Source organism: Sarcophilus harrisii, chromosome 1 (assembly GCF_902635505.1).
Source record: "Sarcophilus harrisii chromosome 1, mSarHar1.11, whole genome shotgun sequence".
NCBI classification, from domain to species: Eukaryota; Metazoa; Chordata; class Mammalia; order Dasyuromorphia; family Dasyuridae; genus Sarcophilus; species Sarcophilus harrisii.
In genome coordinates this window covers 487706741-487712740 of record NC_045426.1, presented here as the reverse complement: position 1 = coordinate 487712740, position 6000 = coordinate 487706741, and positions in this window count along the sequence as shown.

The following is a 6000-nucleotide window of genomic DNA, read 5'->3' as shown; positions in this document are numbered from 1 at the left end:
AGGGTTTTCATTGGCAGGTACAAAGTATATGTCAAAACCTGCCTTGCATTCGGACCAAGATCTGAATTTTTGTTTTTTGCTACAGTTATACTGTGAGGCAGTAGTTATGAAAAGGTCATGGGCTGCATATGTCTTGTGGAGAATAAGGTACTAAGTCTTCTTTGTCTAGAAGAGAAGTCTTCAAATGCTTCCTTAAAAGTGAAAATAGTTTATAAAAAATAACAGCTCAAACGCTTGTGCTTTCTGCTAAGAATTCTCAGGCCATGCTAGGATTTGGTTTCTTTTTCAATAACCTTTTTCTATAGTTTCTAAAAACCAGGGTCAGGCAGACCTTAAGAGGTAAAGTTGGGTTAAATTGTTAACCTAGTAGTTTGAGAAAAAAAGATTAAGAAAGTCAAGAGAAATCGAAAAAGTTTAACAAATTTTGCTACCTGTTTTGGGATCAGGAGCCACATGCCTTTTAGCTCTAGGTAAACATCAATGTCTTATTTTTATGAAATTTGAATGTAACAAAAACCCAGGAAGGGATATAGAGATGGCAATGGAGATGCCCCACCCCATATCTCCTGGGAAACTAGATTTGCTACCTTTGTGAGTACTGTTAAGAGAACAACAAAGACTTGATGTGCCCTTCTTGCTTTCCTATTTTAAATAGGTATTATTATGCTAGAATTATATCTATCTCTTATACATTAGACATTTGAAGTCTAGGGTCAGAATGCTTTGGGGGCTTAAGATATCATCTGTTTTCCCTGGTTTTCTGTTTTTCTCTCCCAGAAGTTTCTTAGCCAATCAGTCATTTTCTCTCTCTGTCTCTCTGTTTCCTCTTTTTCTGTCTCTCTGTGTGTATATATATCTACATGTAGATATATATATACACACACATATATATATATATATACATATAGACACAGCACCACAAGATTGTTTTCCAGAGGAATGCTAAGTTTACTTGGGGTGGTGGAGATAAAGAAATTTATGAATAACAAGTTTTTCTTTGACATATTCAGAAGTAGTTTCTCATATACATCATGATATAGACTTGACTGTCATTTCAGGAATCTATACGACACACAGGACAGAATCTTGGAGCTGGAGTCAGGGAGATCTGATTTAAAATGTCAGATTCTTACTAGTTTTATGATCTTGGTCAAATCACTTAACCTCCTGCTGGCTTCCTTTTCTTTAGTTGTAAAATAGGAATAAATAATAATAATAATATCTACCTTTCTGTGTTGTTGTAAGAATTAAATATTTGTAAAATGCCTAGCACAGTGTCTGGCATATGTAAATGCCAGATATACTACTCTTACTCCTTCTTTTTCTCTTTCTCCTCCTTCTTCTTCTACTACAACTATACTATTACTATTGTTATGACTATTACTGGTACTTCTACTACTGCTACTGTTACAGTATGTCTTCATATGAGACAGGGTGTGTGATCAATTTGCCTTGTTCTTGATTCTTTAATCCCTGTCTCACATGAAGATGCCTCACATCTATCATCTATCATCTGCACACTTTCTTATCTTCTGTCTTGCTTTGTCTACTGACTTCTTCCCTACTGGGTACCCATATGCTCATGTCTCACCTTCCTCAAAAAATCCTCACTTGATCCACCCATCTCACATCATATCTGTCTTCCCTTCTTCTCAGGATGTTGAGATGATTGAATGAGGTAATGATAGAGTATTTAACACAGTGCCTGCCTGACATGTAATAAGCACTATAGAAATATCAGCTATCATCATCATCATCATCATTATCATTGTTATAACTTTGTGTCTAAAACCCTTGAAAAGGCTGTTTACAATTGATGCTACTATTTCTTTTCTTCTTACTCTTTTCTTAACTTTAAATCTTTATTTCTAATCACATCATTCAAATGAAATTACTCCCATATTCAAAGTTACCAATGATTTCTTTCTTAATTGTCAAATCTAATGGACCTTCTTTAATTTATCCTCATCCTTCTTGAGCTCTCTGTGACCTTTGACACTATAATTGAATCCATGGAGCTCATAAGTCATCAAGTGAAATAGAATTTTTAAAAGAAACAAAGAGGACATGGAGCCCTAAAGAAATACCCACCAATAGTGAACAAACAGGACCTCAATAAAAATACGAAAAGAACTAGAATAGATTAGTTTCATCAAAACAAAACAAAAACAAAAAATAAAAATACCTAAAAAGAAGAAAGTATTAATAAGGGGGTAGACAATAGTGCCTTCCTTCTGAGATTATCCCCACTTTATCTTGTATATATTTTGCTTCTAAATAGTTGTTTTTGTGTTATCTCTTGCATCAGATGGTAAGCTCCTTGAGGATGGGGACTGCCTTTTGTCCTTTGTTTATATCCCCAAGTGATAAGCACAGAGTCTGGCTCAGAGTAGTCATTTAATTGGTTGATTAGTTTTTGCTTTTTCTCTTCTGCTATTGATAAAACCTCATTAAAACAGCCATTTTGCTAACACATATTAGGTGCTGTATAAAGATGATGACAATAATGATGATGATGAAGATAGGTTGTTAGAGCTGAACAGGACATGGGCATACTGGGGTAGATGTGGGTGTGTGATATATCCCATTTCAAACAAAGGTCTCCCAACATATGCTGCAAGATAAGAATTTTCTATCATAGATCTATTGATAGCAATAATATTTTAGTAGACATCTCCTGCTCTGAAAGCTAATTCTGGAAGGAAAATGATAGATAATTTCTCTTCAGGTAGCTTTGTATAAAAAATAGTCAGGATAATCATGGTACCTGCTGATGCATTAATTATGACAAATAATCTTTCTGTGACCAGTTTTCTGAAATAACTGACCAAAGTGAAAATTATACTCTCAGACAAGTAAACCAGCATGAACTCTCTTCCCAGAATATTTACTTACAATGTAAGGGGAAAAAAACTATAAAACATACATGTTTATTCCCATGTCAAATAAGAGAGTGGGGGAATATTCTGGTTAACTGAATTCATGGCTAATCCCAAACTCCTTTCTGATTTCAACTGTTTCTGAAAATCTTTGTAAAGCATATTAGTACACTTTCCTTCCTTAGGAAGTACAGAGCAGTAAATGTAATTGCATCTTTCTTTGATGATTGAGGATCTTACGGTGCCTCTGGGTTATAAGTCTAGCTATAAATTCTCATTATATGGTATTGTCGATATAGAAGATGCAGGAAATTGGGCTAAATGTGTACTGACCCCAAGATATAGCCAGGAAGTTACCTTTTTTGGGGAAAGAAGAAAAAGAAATTTCTGATTGCAGTTTGCTGAATTATTCTTTGTTTCTCATAAAGGCCAGTATAGAAAATCAAGGAAATAAGTCAATAAGCATTTTATCAAAAACCCACTATTCCAAACACTGAAAAAAATAATTGGAAATTTTGGTCATTTAATTAAGATTTCAGCATTTAATTTTTTTTACCCAAAGTAAGAAATGCACACAAAAACAAATAATATGATTTAGAGTTGTAGGAGGATGAGTTAGGAGTCATGTCTGAAAAGGCAGAGTGTTGGGTATGAACAATCAGACAAGGCATAAGTAGGCTTTCATGCAAATATCCATTTATTTATACTCTGGGCAAAATTTACAGAATTTGAAAGTTGGACGGACCTAAAAAGTCATTGAGTTTGACACAAATACTAAAGAAATCCCTACTATGGTATACTTAATAATTGGTTTTCCAGTACTTGGAGATCTTCAAGGAGAGGGAACCCATTGCTTAAAAACTATCTGAAAAATCATTTCAACATAAACCACATGACATAAAAAAGCAAAGTATTGACTCCTGATATTCCTATGTATTTAGTACTTTCCCTCTGAGATTAGCTCCAATTTAGTTTGTTTATAGCTTGTGTGTATTTAATTATTTGCATATTAGCTCCCCTGTCATAGGGACATCAAGGTGGTACAAGGCCGGACTTGGAACTAAGAAGAGTAATCTTCCTGAGTTCAAATCAATCTTCAGACACCAGTTGTGTGACTCTGGGCAAGTCATTTAACACGGGCTCAATTTCCTCTTCTATAAAATGAATTGGAGAAAGAAATGGCAAAACCTTCTAGTATCTTTGATAAGAAAACTCAAATGGGGTCATGAAGAGTTGGGCACAAAAGAATGACTACACAATAATGCAAATTGAAGGTAGAGATCCTTTCTGCATTTCTTTGTTCTCCAGCATTCAGCACAGTGCCTGGTATATACTAAGAACTTAATATATGCATGTTACTCACTTTTTTTTTTTTTGCCAATATTATCATTTATCCATCAAAATAGTAAACTTTTGTCAGGGTGCTATATACCAGTGAGGATAGAAATATGAGATAACTCCATTTTTTAAAATAACTTTTCATTGGCAGTACATATGCATGGGTAATTTCTTACAACATTATCCCTTGCACTCACTTCTGTTCCAACTTTTCCCTTCCCTCCCTCCACCACCTCCCCTAGATGGCAAGCAGTCTTATACATATTAAATATGTTATAGTATATCCTAGATACAATATATGTATGCAGAACCAAACAGTTCTCTTGTTGCACAGGAAGAATTGGATTCAGAAGGTAAAAATAACCTGAGAAGAAAAACAAAAATGCAAACAGTTCACACTCATTTCCCAGTGTTCCTTCTCTGGGTGTAGCTGCTTCTGTCCATCATTGATCAATTGGAACTGAATTAGATCTTCTCTTTGTCAAAGATAACCACTTTCATCAGAATACATCCTCATACAGTATCGTTGTTGAAGTGTATAATGATCTCCTGGTTCTGCTCATTTCACTCAGCATCAGTTCATGTAAGTCTTTCCAAGTCTCTCTGTATTCATCCTGCTGGTCATTTCTTACAGAACAATAATATTCCATAACATTCGTATATCACAATTTACCCAATCATTCTCCAATTTCTAGCCACCACATTCATTTTCCAGCTTCTAGCCACCACAAAAAGGGCTGCCACAAACATTTTGGCACATATAGGTCCCTTTCCCTTCTTTAGTGAGATGACTCCATTTTAACAATTATGGTGTTCAGATAGGAATAGGTCCTCAGGAAATTCATTTGAAAAAATGTCCTGGAGGCTTAGCAGCAAAAGATGATTCAGCAATGTAATATGGTGGCCAAAAAAGTTATTGGAATTTTTTTAACGTTTAAATTTTATTTTATTTTCAAATGATCTCTTCTTTCTCCTTCCTATTTCTGACTTTCTCCCCCTTTAAAAAAGTAAGAAAATAACCTCTCTTTACAAACATATATAGTCAAGCAAAACAATTTTTTTTCCACTGGTCATGTCCCAAAAATATGTCTTATACTGAAACTCTGCATTTATCATCTCTCTATCAGGGGGTAAAAGCAGCATATTTCGTTATGGGTCTTCTGGCATAGTGGTTGTTTACTGTATTGGGATTTTCTTGGCAAAGATACTGAAATGGTTTGTATTTTCTTCTCCAGCTCATTTTACAGATAAGAAAACCGAGGCAAATAAGATTAAGTGACTTGCCCAGGGTCACAAAGCTAGTAATTGTCTGAAGCCAGATTTGAGCTCAGGGAAATGAGTCTTCCTGACACCTAGCTGACCATAAAAAGTTAATACTTCCTCTATAAGCTAATTTCATGGGTTTACCAATCATTTGGCTATTGGTTTTGATCATTTCCTATCCTTGTTTATATAGGATGGTTCCCTGATATATTTTTCTGTATTTTTTTTTAACTAGTATACTGTAACTTTGATGACTACTACTTTGTAATATAATTTGAAGTCTCTTAATGATTAGGCATTTTCTCATTATTTCAGAAGAGACTGTGGATCTTTTGAATATCCAACAGAATTTTATTATTTTTTTGGTTATTTTTTAAAAAAAATTTTATTATTTTTTTGGTTATTTTCATAGGTGAACCCTAATTTCATTGGTATAGCACTAAATCTGTAAATTTATTCATATTATTTTCATTATATTGGCACAGCCCAACTATAAGCAATGAATATTTTTCTCTAATCA